This window comes from Bos indicus, chromosome 3, assembly GCF_029378745.1.
Source record: "Bos indicus isolate NIAB-ARS_2022 breed Sahiwal x Tharparkar chromosome 3, NIAB-ARS_B.indTharparkar_mat_pri_1.0, whole genome shotgun sequence".
Taxonomy (NCBI): Eukaryota; Metazoa; Chordata; class Mammalia; order Artiodactyla; family Bovidae; genus Bos; species Bos indicus.
Window position 1 is genome coordinate 52,582,508 of NC_091762.1, and position 17,303 is coordinate 52,599,810.

Here is a 17,303-nt window from a genome sequence, read left to right on the forward strand (position 1 = left end):
GCAGCATTGAATATCTGTAAACAGCAATTGTTAGAAATTGTAACTACTGATTTTTCGTTATAGGGACAACAGTCAGGGAATCAAGCTGTTGATTGAGAGAGCTTTGTTTGAGAGAGTAAATTTAAAGTTTATGAAACTAAGATTTTTAGGGCCAGAACCCTTAAAATTTACAAACTTTGTTTTAAAATCATGCTTATTGCACTGTAAGATGAGAACTTCATCATATTACACAAGGACTCAGTTTACTAACTACAGAATAAAGAAAAACTATTATTATTAACTGCAACTTCTTAGCCAAGCCTTTCATGCCACCCTTCATAAAGGACCAACATCCTGTCACTTTAATAGAGTGGCCAATAGTGTGATTCCATGGGTATCACATGGTGTTGACTTCATTCTGGTTCTTGAACAGTGAATGCTTTCTGACTTAGAGCAGCAGCCTCTGGTTCATTAGACATGAACATGTGAATTTAAGTGTGAAAGACAATATGAAAATATTCCTTACATGTCTTTCCTTCAAGCCCTGGGAACCTTAAGTAGGAAAGTATACCAAGGTGCAATTCTGTGATTGGGATACTGAAAATTGAAAAGCAAAATGGCATCATCTAGAATTTAAAATAACATTTTAAGGCTCAGTTTCGGTTCCCTAGGGCAGTGGTTGTGCGCTGCTTGGCACTCCACTTCCCCATGAAATCTGAGTGGAGCTGATGCGATCATTTCTTAGCCTCCTTTTCCTCAGCATGTCTTTGCTAGTATTAACATATAATTATTTGTGCCTCTCTTGCTCTGCAAGGTTTCCAATTTCCCTCACCCCTCACACTTAAGAAACAGAGTAATGATTCTGAATTCTGACCTCTCTTTTCTCCCTAGGTTCCTTTAGATCAGAGGAGTCAGGCTTAAACTGTAACTGAAGTCTTAGTTTTTCTACTGACTGAAAGCTATCTGGAGTTTGACTCTCTCTGCCAAGGGTCTAACCAAGGAATTCTGCCAACCTTTGGACTAGGGAGAAATTCCTTAAGGAAGGAATATCTGACTCCACATAACAACCCGGGGAAAGAGCGGAAGTCTAGCCCCAGGTACCCTTTGAATCTATCCCTTTGAAAATTCATTTCTTTGTTTTCTGGGTTTTTTTGCAGCAAGTAAAACATATTTTTTCCTTTTAATTATAAAGGTAAAACAACGTATCATAACAAAACAAAATCAAATACAATAGAACTATAAAAAGTAAAATTCTACACTCACCCAATTTATATATATAAAACTATATATATACACACACACACACACACACACAATTTGCATTTTACGCACTGTGTATAATTTTTTTTCATTTCTTTGTTTTCTATTTCATATTGCCAAGTCACGCCCAGGCGTATGTTTGAGGATGTGGGAGGGGTGGGGAGAAGTCAGGGGGTGTCAGGACTGGAGCATAGGTGCATTGAAGGGAGAGCCCTGTCTACCCACAAGCCTCTGAGTCCCACATGGAGAGTTCAACAAATATTCATGGAGTGTACCAAGTTTTGAGCACACACCTTAAAAAGTAACAACCTCTTGTATGATGAGCAGTTCCAGGCACTGTGGTTATTTTTAATTATTACAAGAACTCTCTTTGGCAGGTGAATCATTATTCCCACTGTACAGATAAGGAAACTGAGGCCTGAAGTAGTTAAGAGACTTGGTCAAAGTCACTGAACTAGTTTAAGGGACTGGATCAAATAGTTTCTGCAGAGTGCTGAGCTGCAGGGCAGAGCATAAGTCAAACTCCAGGAAAAGAAGGGAAAGGGCAGCGGGCATTTCTCTTTTAGGGCTTAGCAAAGCGCCTTTCCCAGCCAAGACTCTACTCAGGCACAGAAGCAATTGCGTCATTGTCAGAGAGGAAGGAATCATTGACCTCCTTTTCAGACTCTTAGCTCTCTGAGACCATTTAGGTCCATTAGGAAGTGGGTGGGAAGGGCCAAGACCCAGGATGGCTCTCCTCACTGCTTATCTGAGGCTTTACCCACCCTGAAGAGATCAGCTAAAGATTAGAAAAGCTCATTGTACCCATCAAGAAAGGCAAGCTGTTATGACCACACCACAAGTATCAGTTGCTTGATGCAATAAGAATTTCTCTCATTTGTGTCACAATCCAACGTAGGCAGGAGGTGGGTCTTCCCTCTGGGCTGGCCTCTTTTGTGGCTCTTGTCGTCCTTGGTGTTCTCTCCATTCAGCCAGTAAATGAAAAGAGAGCAAATCTTGCACCTGGGAGCGTTTAGCAGGCCAGGCGTGGAGGGGCCCACCTTGCTTTCATTGTCCAGAATTCAATCAGGTGGCCACAGCTAGCTGCATGGGCGACTGGAAAATGTAGTCTGATTGTGTGCTCAGAAAGCAGAGCACTCAGGAACTCGCCTGGCGGTCCAGTGATGAAGACTCTGCTCTCCCAGTGCAAAGGCTGTGGATTTGATCCCTGGTCGGGGAACTAGGATCCTATATGTTGTGTGGTGCTGGCCAAGAAAATTAAAAACACAGGGCACTTGTTGACACTTGTGAGTTTTAGAAGTCTCCTCTAAGAGCAGCAGCTACCCAGGGGCCAGTTCTCATTTTGCAGTTTTGTCCTGAATTTACCACAGGCACTAGAATTTTAGGTCCCTATAACATATTATATACTCGAACATACTAAGTATACTTTTCTTTGAGGTCACTGCAATTAGCATGCTCATAGACAGGGTTGGGGTGGAAGGGGTTAGTGGCAGTTTCAAGTAGCTAAAAAAATTTCTGTGGCTCTTCAGGGCTTCTTGTCATATTTTGGTTGTTGATTGACTGGGTTTTGAAATGTTTTGCTTTGTTTTTTGTTTGTTTTGCTGACATTAATTGTAAATTTACTGCATGCCGAATGCTGTACATGTGTTATCTTTGTTAATCCTCACAGCATCCCTGGGAGGTGAGTACCAGTATCCTGCCCATTTTACACGTGACCATGGAAGCTTAACCAGGTTATGAGACTAACCAGGGTCACAAAACTGTAGGTGTGAGAGTTGAGATTTTAACCCAGGTCTCCAGGTGGTGCAGTGGTAAAGAATTATCTGCCAATACAGGAGATGCAAAAGACTCAGTTTCTATCCGTGGGTCAGGAAGATCCACTAGAGTAGGAAATGACAAACCACTCCAGTATTCTTGCCTGAAAACTTCCACAGACAGAGGAACCTGGCAGGCTATGGTCCAGGGGGTCACAAAGAGGGGGACACGATGGAGCACAAAGACACACACACACAAACACACACTGCCACTCCAGGTCCTGTGCCATGTACTCCATTCAGCTCTGGCTGGCAAACTGGCCGAAGCTGGAGCCCAATCCAAGCCTGGGATGGTTCTCTGATGTCCATACACCTCTGCTGTGCAAGGTGACAGCTGTTGACACATTGAGGTCACCTTGTGTCCCTCTATTGAAGAAAGCTTCGGAGGCGTACAGGCTTCTACTGACGCACTGACCAGGGAAGGGCTTGTCAGTGTTGCAGCAAGTCTTCCTTGAGTACCAAACACGTGCTTTCATGTTCATACATTTTGGTCCAAAAAAATTTTTAAGATTAATCTCTTCCCAAATTAATTCATTTTTGTTAACCCCCCCCCCCAAATCTCCTAAATAATTTTTAATTCAGTGGGATATTTCAAAAGGAATGCTGTAGCAGCTCTCCTAAACCACCATGGTTACAGGCTATTCAGATCTTTCATTATATGCTTTTAAATACTTAGGATGCCCTGGGAGTGAAGCACTGGGTCAATTAGGGCAAACTGACTAAAGGTTAATTTAACAGAGCCCTGAGCAGATGCTCTGCCGGTCCTTGAGGCTTGATGGTCTAACAAGCTGAGCTACTCTGTGTAAACACCATTAAAACTATAACTGGACCTGGGTGGTAGACTTGCCTCACCTTTAGAGAATCATTTAAAGAACCCTATTAGGGGAAACCATTGAATGGGAGAGTAGGGAGCAGAAGTGAGAGAAGGGGGTTGTTGAGCTATTGAACTCTAATGAACTATAAACAAGAGCTTATTATAAGTCCTACTCCCAGTACTGTCAGCACGTGACTTCCCTTGAGGTTTTCTCTATAAGCGGACCTTAATCACACACCTGTCTTTCTATGGCATCATGCCACTCCACTTGCCTCTGGCTCAAGTAACTGGAAGGTGTGAAGAACAGATTTTGAGACCACAGTGCTTTAAAAATGGATTTGATTACACAAGGGGGACTTAAGCAGCACGAGCCTGAGACCACTCAGAGGTAGTCCCATGGCTCAGGAGTCAGGTGTGGAGCTGCTCCCAGTCCCATGCACTCTTCTCCAGCAGTGACAGCCATCATGGCGACCCACAGCCATATGTTAATTTCTCAGGGACTCATTACCTGGTTTTCAAGTTATTCCCATGAAAGTAGGGGGAGCCCCATGAGCACTTGAGTGTCCTTCTTGTCTGGCTCTATGGGTCTATATCCTGGCTGCGTAGCAGAATCACAAGGGTAGTTGCTCAGAATACTGATACCTGGGGCCCTCCCTAGAGAGATGGTATTTTTCCACAAGCTTTCTGGGAGGACCTAATGTACAGCACAGGCTGAGAACCATGGGAATGGCCCCTACCCTTCTCCAGAAGGGTGGGCTGGTTTGGCCCTGGACATCTTGGATACAGAATAGAAAGGAGATGGGTCTAAGAGCTGCTTCGGTGGCCAACAGCAGCCACAACAGCAGACGTTTAGGCTGTACCTAAATGTCTTCCTGGACAGGGAAGATGGTGGGGTTAAATAATCCTTGGGCAGCTCCCAACCCAAGTTCTTTGCCTTTGCTTCTTTCTGCCACATTGCTTTACTTCTTGCCATGTGACAATTTAATGAACATTTACTGAATGTTTTCTGTATACCAGGTGCTGGGCTGGACACTGTAGAGAGAAAGGAAGAGAAAGAAATGATCATTATCCTCACAGAATTTACCAGTCTTCACCAGGGAAGCAAATGCATTAGTACTGAAATCAGCTTCCTAACTATTAGCAACTCTTATTAAAGGTTCCAAGGGATGAGATAAAAACAGAACTACATAATATTGTCAAATATTATTTGTATCTTTACATGTGTACACACACACACAAGACTTATTCAGAAACAGGAAACAGCTGATCATAGATATTTTAGGTACCAGTCACAAGCCTGCTATCTTTTTAATATGGAACCTGTTCGTGGGAAAACCTGGGTGACTGAAAGTTTAGTCAAGGTCCCAGAGTCATTCAAGTTAGTCCCAAATGAACAGGAACCTCCACTAGGCCTTTTCACATGATTTTTTCAAAACATTTATTCAGTCAACTAAGATTTGAGTCCTAGTATGTACCAGACACCACGCCAGACACTGAAAACTAATAGTGAGCCCCTAAAGCCCATCCCTACTCCATCAGTGCTTAAAATCTAGCAAGGAAGACAGATGTTGATGTAAAATGACTATTGCGGTAAGTGAAGGTGTATGGGTTTCCCTGGTGGCTCGGTCGGTACAGAATCCGCCTGCAGAGTGGGAAACCTGGGTTCGATCTCTGAGTTGGGAAGATCCCTTGGAGGAGGGCATGGCAACCCACTCCAGTATTCTTGCCTGGAGAACCCCCACGGACAGAGGAACCTGGTGGGCTGCAGTCTGTGAGGTCGCAAAGAGTTGGACACGACTTTCAGTGACACAGCACAGCACAAGTGAAGGTGTATATGAGGTATGTGAGAATGTTAAAAGGGAAACAGACCTAGGAGGTCAAAGAAGGATCCCTGAGAGTCTGGTCATGAACCTGGGCATCATATCTACAATGTGATGGCCTGGTAATGAGGTGGGGGAGGGAGTATATTCTAGCCAGAAGGAAAGTAGGAGTGAATTACTGAGGATGGGCTGGATTGCTGGTTCTCAAAGTGCAGTCTTCATTCTACTGTGGGTACCAGAGATCCTTCCAGAGGTTCCTCAAGGCCAACATTATAATTTATAAATATATGAAGATGTTATCGCCTCTTTTCAGCTGGATTGACATTTGCACTGATGATATAAAAGCACTGGAGGGAGCACTGCTGAGCCCTTAGCACAAACTGAGGCAGTGGCACCAGACTATACTCATAGCCACTGCATTCTTTTTCCATGCACTTGTGGGGACGGGGGAAGTCAGCTTTATTTAGAAATGCCTTTAATTAAGCAGTGAAAGTGATTTCTTTTATTAAATCACTATCCTTGAGTACACATCTTTTCAATAGTCACTGTGACAAATGGGGGGTATGCACAAAGCACTCCTAACTGCATACAGAAATCCCATGGCTGTTCAGAGGAAAAGCACTTGTTTGATTTTTTGAGTTGTAAATGGAACTGGCTGCTTTTATCATGGAACACAGTTTTTACTTGAAAAAGAACTACTGACAAACTATGGTTATTCCATCTTGGGTTCTTGGCAGGTTTTTTTTTTTTTTTTTTTTTTGAGAATGAATAAAGTGAATCTGTCACTTCAAGGAAAATAACTGACAGTGTTTGTTGCCAAAGATAAAATTCAAGCTTTCAAACAAAAATTAGAATTTTAGAAAACTTGCAGCCACTGTTATGAGCTTGACAGTTTCCTAATACTTAAAGACTCTGGTGTGATGAATGATGATGCTAATTAATATGATTTTAAAATACTATATAATGAAGTATGTCAACATTTGGAATATCTATATAAGTCAATGAACCAATTTTCCCAAGTAACTAGTGCATAAGGTCACCAAATCATGCACGGCTGAATGATCCATTCAAAGTGCAAGATACTCTAATGGATTTTAACGCTAACAGAGTATGGAAAGTTTATTGATATTGTTGTGTTATGTCCGTGTTATGACTAGCTTTTTAAAAACTACCACTTGTCAAATTTTGTTGTAGTATCCAAAAAGAATATTCACAAGCATCAGAAAATACAGAGGTGTATTAGAATACACCTCTCTGAAACTGCATTATCTGTGTGCAGCCAGATTTTCTTCTTGTACCTTAGCACAACAGAATGGATTGCAACTGACTGAATGCAGGAGTGATATGAGAATCCAGTCTTCTTCAATTAATTCAGAGATTTGTGAAAAAGTAAAATAGGATCATTCTTCCTAGTTTCCTTTGAAAGCTATTTCTCATAAAACTTGTTATTTATGTTATTTTAAAAGGAATTAATATGTACATATTAAAATTTTTTTTTCAAAGTCTCAGTTTTAATATCTGATATGGAAATATTACAGGATGTTATCCACAGAAGTAAAAGCTCTTTAGGATTATCAGTAATTTTTAAGACTTTAAAGAGGTCAAATGAGACTCAAATGTTTGAGAACTGCTGGACTAAATTATCTTGTGGTAATGAAATTTCTTGAATCTCAGTGGCTAAACAGAACAAATGTTTATTTCCCTGACATGCACAGACAACCAAGCAGCTTTCTAAAGACAGCTGTTCTCCATGTGCTGACTCAGCAACCAGGTTCCTCCAGCCTGTGGTTCTGCTGTCTCAACATATGGCCTCCATGACTGCAGCTGTAGAAGAGAAAGCTGGATGATGGCACATCAGCTCCTAACTCTTCTGCTACGTGTCACTTCAACTCACAGCTAACTCAGCAGAACTGGTCACATGGCCCCACCCAACTGCAAGTGGGCTGGGAAATGTCAGGAAGTTTGTGAATATCTGGTGAGCAGCAAATAGCTCTTAACACAGCAATAAAAAGAGCTTGTGTTTAGAACTTGTAATGAGAAGCTCTGTTGGAAGAACTGATGGAGCACATAAAGTAAGGTGAAGTCTAGTACAAGAAAAGGCAGGAGACACCTGTAGGGGCCAGACTGTGCAGACTGGCCTCATAAGCTAAGATAAAGATTGTGGGCCTTTTCAGAGCAACCAGAAGACCATAGGTGTTTTGTTTTATTTCATTTATTTACTTATTTTTTTGGCCGTGCCACACAGCTTACAAAGTTCCCCAACCAGGTATTGAAGCTGTACTCTCGCTAGTAAAGTGTGCAGTCCTAACCACTGGACTGCCAGGGAATTTCCTAAGGTGGATGTTTTAAACCACAGGTGACAATAATCAGCTCTATCTGTTGATGAAACACTATAGTTATAGAAGGAAACGAATATAGGGAGACAGGAATGGAAGCAGCAAGGTGCTATGCTGATGAATCAGATCTTTGGGGAAAAACAAAAGCCTTGATTTCTGGTACTTGACAATTTCTGTAGAGTAAATTCCCCCACCAAGGCCAGTTTCAAGCTTATCAATTTGATGTGCCAAACACAGAGTTAGGTTGCTGCTGCTACTGCTGCTAAGTCACTTCAGTCATGTCCGACTCTGTACGACCACATAGCCTGTGCAGCCCACCAGGCTCCCCCGTCCCTGGGATTCTCCAGGCAAGAACACTGGAGCAGGCTGCCATTTCCTTCTCCAATACATGACAGTGAAAAGTGAAAGTGAAGTCGCTCAGTCGTGTCCGACTCTTAGCGATCCCATGGACTGCAGCCCACCAGGCTCCTCCATCCATGGGATTTTCCAGGCAAGAGTACTGGAGTGGGGTGCCATTGCCTTCTCCGAGTTAGGTTAAGACACACACAATCAACTTTGTGAGCCAGCAGAGTGGGTTTGGTGCCACCAAGGCAAGAAAGCTAGTTAGGAGACTGGTGCAGATGAAAAATGATGGTACTCTAAACTTTCCTTTCCTCTGAGCACACAGCTGGAACTAACCTCACCTCCTATGCACATCAGTGCCTGAAACCTGCCTTCACCACCACCTCCACCACAAAATATCACCAAGACTTTCCAACCATCACTACGACAGACCTATATCCTTTATGAATCTTCCCAAACCATGCTTGCAAACACCCTCAGATTTCTGGCATAGCCTTCCTTCGCAGCTGTTGCAAGGACAGGACAGCCTAGAAAGCTGCCAAAAGGGCCCTGCTTGTGTTTTCAGCCTCCCTTGACTTACATGAAATGATTCACAAGAATCAAAACAGTTACAGTCTATAACTACAGGTTACAAAAAAGTTTTTGTAAGCTTGTGAACAGGGTGAAAACTTCAGTTTACTGGCTCAGCAGGAAAAAATCCGCCTGCAATGCAAGAGACTTGGGTTCAATTCCTGGGTCAGGAAGATACCTTGGAGAAGGAAATGGCAACACACTCCAATATTCCTGCCTGGGAAATTCCATGGGCAGAAGAGCCTGGCAGGCTACAGTCCATGGGGTTGCAAAAGAGTTGGACATGACTTAGGGACTAAACAATAATAATGACAACAAACAACACTGAAAGGAAGCAACCAGACGCCTGTCTTACAAGGATGAAGAATGGAACGAGGGTCCCAACCCAGGGCGATCTCATGGAAGTTACCAGTTACCTGAGGCTTGCAGCAGCAGCCAGACATGCCCCCTCCTCTATCCAAGCTTGGGTTTAGTCAGCTCACCCAGACTGTTTTTTCCTTCTCCCTTCCTCTCTGCTCAAGTTTCCAGAGCAGAATAACAGCTTGTGTGCACCGGAAATGGAGTCCAGGGTGCTGGTACTTAAATAACTCTGCCTCTAAACACAACAGGTGTCGCTCACAATCTAGCTCTCAAATTTTAACTGTTTTTTTTTCCCCCCAGAGGGCCATATGGATGTTTTATTTCAAGAGCCTGCCTCACTCAAATAATTATCCTCTCCGCTCTCCCTTCCTTCTTCTCATTGTCTTTTTTCTCTTCACATAAAGCCACAGGCTGAAGCCTTCCTCAGCAGCTTCACCCCACCCCCCACCCCAACACACCCCAGATGGTTCTGGAAGTTACTGACCCATGAGCAGACTGAAACGTTGCTGTGCTGTCTCCAAAGTTCTTTTCTCTTGGACAAACCTGTAGGACAAAACTCCCAACAGAAATGAGGGACTCCAACCAAGTTCAGTCATAATATGGGCATCTCCATTAATAAATAAGTGGTAAGTGTTAGTTGCTCAGTTGTGTCCGACTCTTTGCGGCCCCATTGACCATAGCTTCTATCCATGGAATTCTCTAGGCAAGAATACTGGAGTGGGTTGCCATTCCCTTCTCCAGGGGATCTTCCCAACCCAGGGATTGAGCCCAGGTCTCCAGCATTGCAGGTATATTCTTCACTGTCTAAAACACCAGGGATGGATCAGACAGTAAAAGAATCTCCATTAGTGGTCTCACATGAAACCCAGATCAACAGACACTGGAGTATTCATATAAAGGCAAACAAAGGTAGATGTGTAGGCACATAGCGAAGAATATGCCACAGAAACCTGTGTACCGCCAAATGCAAACATTCTCTCTCAAGATAAATTAGAAGTTTGAGACTGAATAGCAGGAATTTAAAATTTTCTGTTTTAGGAATTTCAGTTTTTATCCCTATATTCACTGAAATCACTAATCAAGCAGAAGACCTGAAAGCAAAAGAGAGTATATACCACTTTATTTTTCTGCAGTCACTTAATCCAATAGCCCTAAAAATGCAGGTACAAATCCCATGTGACTAGACCGAGAGCCCAGCTTCTTCTACAGCTAAGTAAAAACACCTTTAAAAAGATGGTCTCTTATCACCACCATTTGGTGAAATAAAGCACATTTTAACATCACATGTTTCCGTGAATTTGGCATGATGAAAACTCACTGCATTATACGTTTTTATGACCAACCTAGACAGCATATTAAAAAGCAGAGACATTACTTTGTCAACAAAGGTCCGTCTAGTCAAGGCTATGGTTTTTCCAGTGGTCATGTATGGATGTGAGAGTTGGACTCTAAAGAAAGCTGAGTGCCAAAGAATTGATGCTTTTGAACTGTGGTGTTGGAGAAGACTCTTGAGAGTCCCTTGGACTGCAAGGAGATCCAACCAGTTCATCCTAAAGGAGATCAGCCCTGGGTGTTCATTGGAAGGCTCATGTTGAAGCTGAAACTCCAATACTTTGGCCACCTGATGCGAAGAGCTGACTCATTTGAAAAGACCCTGATGCTGGGAAAGATTGAGGGCAGGAGGAGAAGGGGATGACAGAGGATGAGATGGTTGGATGGCATCACCGACTCAATGGACATGGGTTTGGGTGGACTCCGGGAATTGGAGATGGACAGTGAGGCCTGGCGTGCTGCAGTTCATGGGGTCACAAAGAGTCAGACACGACTGAGCGACTGAACTGAACTGAACTGAGACAAGGAAAGGTGAAAATTATCATCCACTTAACAGTATTTGAGAACCCAAATCTCAGAGCATCCAATACCATCTAAGAGAAGTAGATGGTATATAGTAGGTAACCCCTTTGGACCTGTGGAGAGATGAAGTCTCAGAAGGATCAAACAACTAGCCAAAGTCACACAACTAGTAATGTCAGAGCTAAAATTCAAACCCAAGATGCAACTCTTTCTGTGAAAAGGCCAGAAGGATAACAGCAGATTTTCCAATGCCCAATATTGAATAAACTTCAGTAGGCCTGTTCCTCCTGCTGTATCAGGCAATTTTCCTATTATGTGTTTTTTTTTTATTTCACGAAGAGGCCTACTACCAGGTAAAGAGATTCTGGAGTAGATTGCATCCCCCTTGTAAATTATTAGCTTCCTTGATTACAAATCAACCCCATAGAGTTTGGCTATCATGGATCAATTTCCTGAGGCCTCTGAGGCACTGCTGGGGAAATGAAGAATGTGTTATAGTGTTTTTAGACCTGAAAAACCTGATTTTCCAGCCATAGACCTCAGAGGCAATGAACATGCTAGCAAGCAGTAACAGGGTTGTGGGGAACACTCTGGTTAGCCTGTGACCAAGTATGGGTGCACACCATCCACTGGCCAGCTGGATGGGTCTCCAGTAGGTCTTTTCGGCTGGGTGATGCTGGTACTGACTGTGACCTTGGGCATGTCACTACACCCTCAGTCCACCTGCAGTTTCTTCATCTATGAATGCCAAGGATTTGGATAAAATTGTCTTGAAGGGCTTCTTCAAGGTTGGCAAACAAAAAGAACAGCAGCAACCAGTGACACTGACAGGATATTTTCTACTGCAACTACAGGGATCAAGCATTCCTGCTCTCAGGATACACACGATCTGGGAACGAGGCAAGCCCTCTTTTCTTTATTTTTTTTCCCCACTTATTTTTGTCCTCTACTTTCTCCAGTCCTCAGCAAGACAATAACTGGGCCAGCCAAAGCGATCGTGCTTTGAGGAGTTCCTGTGCTTGATTGTGTGTGTGTAGATGGCTCAATGGTAAAGAATCCACCTGCCAATGCAGGAGACATGGGTTTGATCCCTGGGTGGGGAAGATCCCCAGGAGAAGGAAAAAACCCACTCCAGTATTCTTGCCTGGGAAATCCCATGGACAAGGGAGCCTGGTGGGCTACAGTCCATGGGGTTGCAAAGAGTCGGACACGACTGAGCGACTGAACAAAAACAACATGCTTGGCTGAAAGGAGGAAATGGCAATGCTTCACGTAGTCAGCAGTGCATAGCATCCTACAACAAGCACTCACTGACTGGTAATGTTATCACAGGCCTGTGTCTACTGCTTGATCACCTCCACTCATTTAAAAGTGTGACCTAAGCTCACAGCCCCAAAATGTCCCCAGAAGGGACTTGTTTCCCACCCAACTGGTTAGCTACTATTATCACACAGCCTCAGCCTTCTTATTCCTCTGTGTCCCATGGGCTTGGGCCTCTAGGTGACTCACAGCCAATCAGGAGCATGCCAACGTTCCCAGTTCCCAGGGGCATGGCCTCTGGATGCTCCCAAGTTCAGCACTGGAACAAACCTAGATGGGCTCTATTGCAGCAGTTGGGGAAGGGGAGGAGAGCGAGCGGCAGGGAGAAGGACCCAGTATCCTTCCAATAGTGACACTGGCCTCTAACTTCCTGTCTCCTGTGGCGGCCACTAGAGGCAAATACCATTCATTCCATCGCCTTCATCCTCTCCTCCTCTCTCTCCCTTCCTCCTGCTCTTAGGCAGTGTGTATAGACTGGGGGTGGAGAGAAGTCAGGTTTGTAGCCCACACATGTACCACTACTGTCGGGGTTGTGAGTAGTTCCATGGGAGGGCAACTGGGTAACAGAGGGAGAGAAGAACTATTTTTCACTATATATCCTTTCACATAGCTTTATACCAAGAGCATGAAATGCTTGTTCAATAAAATAAGTTTTTTTAAAAAAAATTTTAATAATGTTTAATTAAAATCATCTGACACAGATCTGATTCTATTTTCTGTTAGGGAAATCTTGGTGTTTCTTTGGTTTTGGGTTTTTTTCTTTTAATGTATATCAGATACCATCTCCAAGTTTCAGGTCAAAAATATTCTTTCTGTATCCATCTAAAGTCACTTTTGGTGGTCTGCCTTGAAACCACTGAGTGTATCAAAGAAGAGAGTTTGGAGAGTTGAAAAGAGGACAGGATTTAAAGTAAAGCCAACTTACGTTTGAGTCCTGGTTCTACTATTTACTGGCTTGAGTAGGATTCTCAAGTTCATAAGGTTCAGTTTCTTCATCTCTCTAAAAGAAAATCAAGTTAACCTCCTTATGTAAATCACAGAGTGCAGAACATATTCTTTGGAATTAGGTTCAGTTCCTGCAACTGTCACATCTTGTCTCATCTCTTGAAGTTTCACTTTCTTCATCTGTAAAATGGGGATACTAATAGTGTTGGCCTGAATTTTAAATGAGATGATGCATGGAACGTCCTCAGTAAAATAAACTATGCAGGGAAATAGCCACTTAATTTTTGCTCTTCCTATCAGGATGTTTTTGTGAGAATAAAGTAAGATGAAGTACCTGGTCCTAAAAAAAAATGCATGTGTATTTTCAAAATTTATTTCCCCCTAGATTCTTTGTTGTGTGTGTGGAGAAATTCCCTGCTACCCGGCCTTTTAAACTGCTCTCTGTATTCATGAATTCAGTCTTCTTTTGCCTGCTCATTATAATGCTCTTCTATGAAGAAATCAGACTTACCAGGTGGTTCAGTGGTAAATAATCCACCGGCCAATGCAGGAGACCCAAGAGATGTGGGTTCAATCCCTGGGTCGGGAAGACACCCCTGAGTAGGAAATGGCAACCCACTACAGTATTCTTGCTGGAAACTTCCATGGACAGAGGAACTTGGTGGGCTACAATCCATGGGGTCACAAAGACTTGGACACAAGTGAGCATGCACACACACACGAAGTAATCAACTGGAATGACAAAGAAGGAGAACTCCAAACTTCTCTAATGTGGGCCAATTCTTTGAAGTTTCATCAGTCCGTGCATCCATCCATTCATCTATTCATCCACTGAAAATGCCTGGTCCTGGGATTGCAGAACTGATTAGCACAGACGTGGTCCTTCCCCTCAGCTGTGAGGAATTAGCCTCTCTGAAGAAGTCAGATGTGAGGAAGGTATAAACCCCACCTTCTGTTGCATTCTCAGACTAAGACCTTTGTAAGAAAGTTGCATTTACTCACCAAATACCCGCTAGGTTTTGGGCTGAGTATCCAGGAAAAACTCCAATTAAATAAATTACAGTTCCACAGACAAAAGTGGGAAAGGCAGCCCCTTTAACGTTATGTATCTAAGAATCACTCTTACTCTGAGGTTAATGATGCCATTCCCTCAGAACTTATATAACACAGAGCAACTTATTGGTATCTCAGGCATTGTGTGCCTGAATGAAAATGCCAGAGAAAAGTCCAGAATTTTTCAGGTTTCCTTTACTCTCAGGCTAATGTTCATCCTGTAGGGGTACCTGAGACTGAATGTGGCCAAGCAGGCTAATGGATTTGGAAACAGCAAAGAGCCATCCAAATACAAGGCATAACTGCCACTATTGCAGCTGCCGCCAAGAGCTGCTGGTGACCTCAGTCTGGGTTTGTATGACTGGAGTTGGATGGAATTACATCTCAGCCGCTCAGTCAGTCAACAGTAACAGAGCGTCCCCTAACTGCCAGTGCTGGGATACTGCCCTGATAAGGAAGACTGAGGAGACTCTCTAGACAGAGGAGGTGGGGCTGTAAGCGAGGATGCAGGACATTCCAACAAAGCAGCGGGCTTAGGCCTGTGATGCTGAACTTGCTCAAAGTGAACACCGATAAGGTCTTCCTGTGTCTAGAGCCATGCCACCTGCTTGTTCACAGAGCTGGTCAGAAGGCAGCGTGATGGAAAGAAGGACACAGGGGGCCAGGGAAACACGGGATAAGCTCACAGCGCTCGATGACACATCAGTATATGTGTCTAGAGCTCAGACTGTTTAGTCATTGAGGGAGGAATTTTGAAAAAAAGATAAAAGGATGTCTAAGGACACTCCAGTTCCAAAAGAAGGTCTGATTCGGGATCAGAGAACAGGCACTGCCATATAGACCCTTCCCATCACTCTGACGTGTACTTGACTGGCTCTAGCTCTCTCTCTCTCTGTCACACACAAACACAGACAGACACACACACACACACATCATTGCTGCAGAGTGAGAACACAGGTCATCAGCTTCCAGTCATGCATTTCATTCCAGTATTACTGAATGACAGTGGCGGGGGGTCTTCTTGGCCCTCAAAATCCAAGCAAAATTGTATAGTGTCTGCCATATATGTCATGCCCCAATTTCCAGGAGCTGTGGAAGTTGAAGTGTTAGTCATTCAGTCATGTCCAATTCTTTGCAAGACCACGAATTTGCCCAACCAGGCTCCTCTGTCCATGGGATTCTCTAGGCAAGAATACTGGAGTGGGTTGCCATTTCTTTCTCCAGGGGATCTTCCTGACTCAGGGATCAAACTCAGGTCTCCCAAATTGCAGGTGAATTCTTTACCGTCTGAGCCACCAGGGAAGCCCAAGAATACTGGAGTGGGTAGCCTATCCCTTCTCCAGGGGAACTTCCTGACCCAGGAATCGAACTGGGGTCTCCTGCATTGCAGCTGGGTTCTTTACCATCTGAATCACCATGGAAGTCCCTCCTGAATATATCTGATACCATATCCGAATATGTGTGCCTATAAGTGACCTCCTCCACCCCTTAGCTCCAGGGCAAAGGATTATGTCATATTTTCCTATGTCTGGCCCCAGTCTGGGCTTCCCTGGTGGCTCAGTGGTTAAGAATCTACCTGCAGAGCAGGAGACGTGGGTTTGATCCCTGAGTTGGGAAGATCCCCTGGTATTTTTGCTAGGAAAATCCCATGAACAGAGGAGCCTGGAGGGCTATGGTCCACGGGGTCACAAAGAGTCAGACAGGAATGAGCGACCAAGCAGCAACAGCAGCAGTCCCAGTCTACACCTGGTATCTAGTAAGAGTTCAAAATTATTGGATGAATAATTTCTTCCTAAATAAAATGAAGGGAGGAATGGTGCCAAAGTTTCACTGAGATTACTTTGAATGACAGGTCAAGGCCAACTGAGGAGAAAAATGTGTCGAAGTCAATAAAAGTTGTTTCTCATCCAGGATCTTCCCTGCCCTGTCTGCTTCTGGTACCTTTGAGAGTCCCAGTCCAACCACAGGCTGCTGAGACATTGACTGGCAACAACATTGTGAATTGGTAGAACTTCAACACATTTGTTCCCCTGACTCAGGCTATTTGATTTAAGAGGCTTATTCCACTTCCTCCCCACCCTTCCAACTAGATCAAGTAATACTGCTCCACACAGCCCTCCCCGCCCAGGCTAATCCTTTACCCAACCAGATCCAGAACTGACCTCATAGCTCTCTAGCTGGGTTCACTTAACGCTTTGTGAGAACTTGCTTCCACAAACAAACACTCTGCAACTCTTTGCTTCTTGATCTCACCCCACTAGATGCTGAGCATTTTTGTAATTCCTCCCTCAACCCCAGTGCCTAGCTCAATGCTGGAAACACAGGAAGCCTTGGTAAATGTTTGCAAAATGAATGAATAATGAAAAAATGGAGTGTGAGTGCAGTCATTTTGAGGTTCAATGAGCAAAAGTAGCAGAAATGCTTGTAGCCAACAAGGAGAGTGTCAAAAAATGTATTAATCGAAGGAAAAGTGGAGTGTTCATTTGGCATTGAGCAGATATGTCATTTGACAAAGCATGCAGAGAGGACTGGGTTCTCTAAACACCAACTCAATGTTTTCTCATAGTGTTTTTATCATCTCTGTCGCATCGTTTTTGTTTGTGTTTTGCAGCCTTTGGGGAATTACAACATTGGGTCATTGTGTGCTGGGTTTCACAATTCTCCCCCTTTCCCATCAACAGTGTACCATGAGGCACGTACAATGACTGCTTTTTATAAATCCAAGAATGTAAATTATATTAGTTTTGTAAACTTCATGATACCCCTTGGACTTGGGCGTAACTGGCAACACCTGCGGCTGTTTCAAAATCAGACCTAAGAATGGTGTCTTCGAAAG

The 17,303-nt window shown here is 43.7% G+C and overlaps 1 long non-coding RNA gene across 2 annotated transcripts in view; it reads right to left on the reverse strand.

Moving 5' to 3' along the window:
- Positions 1-1,346: 1,346 nt before the first annotated feature.
- Positions 1,347-17,303, reverse strand: part of LOC139182198 (uncharacterized) — a 38,193-nt gene continuing 22,236 nt past the window's right edge. Inside the window, exons 3-4 of one of the 2 annotated variants that reach the window (XR_011565808.1) lie at positions 13,395-13,469; positions 1,347-4,899 (exon numbers count right to left, since the gene is read on the reverse strand). This is a non-coding gene — a long non-coding RNA (uncharacterized lncRNA). The remainder of the gene's footprint in view (positions 4,900-13,394; positions 13,470-17,303) is intronic. The other variant, XR_011565807.1, reaches the window with a different exon arrangement.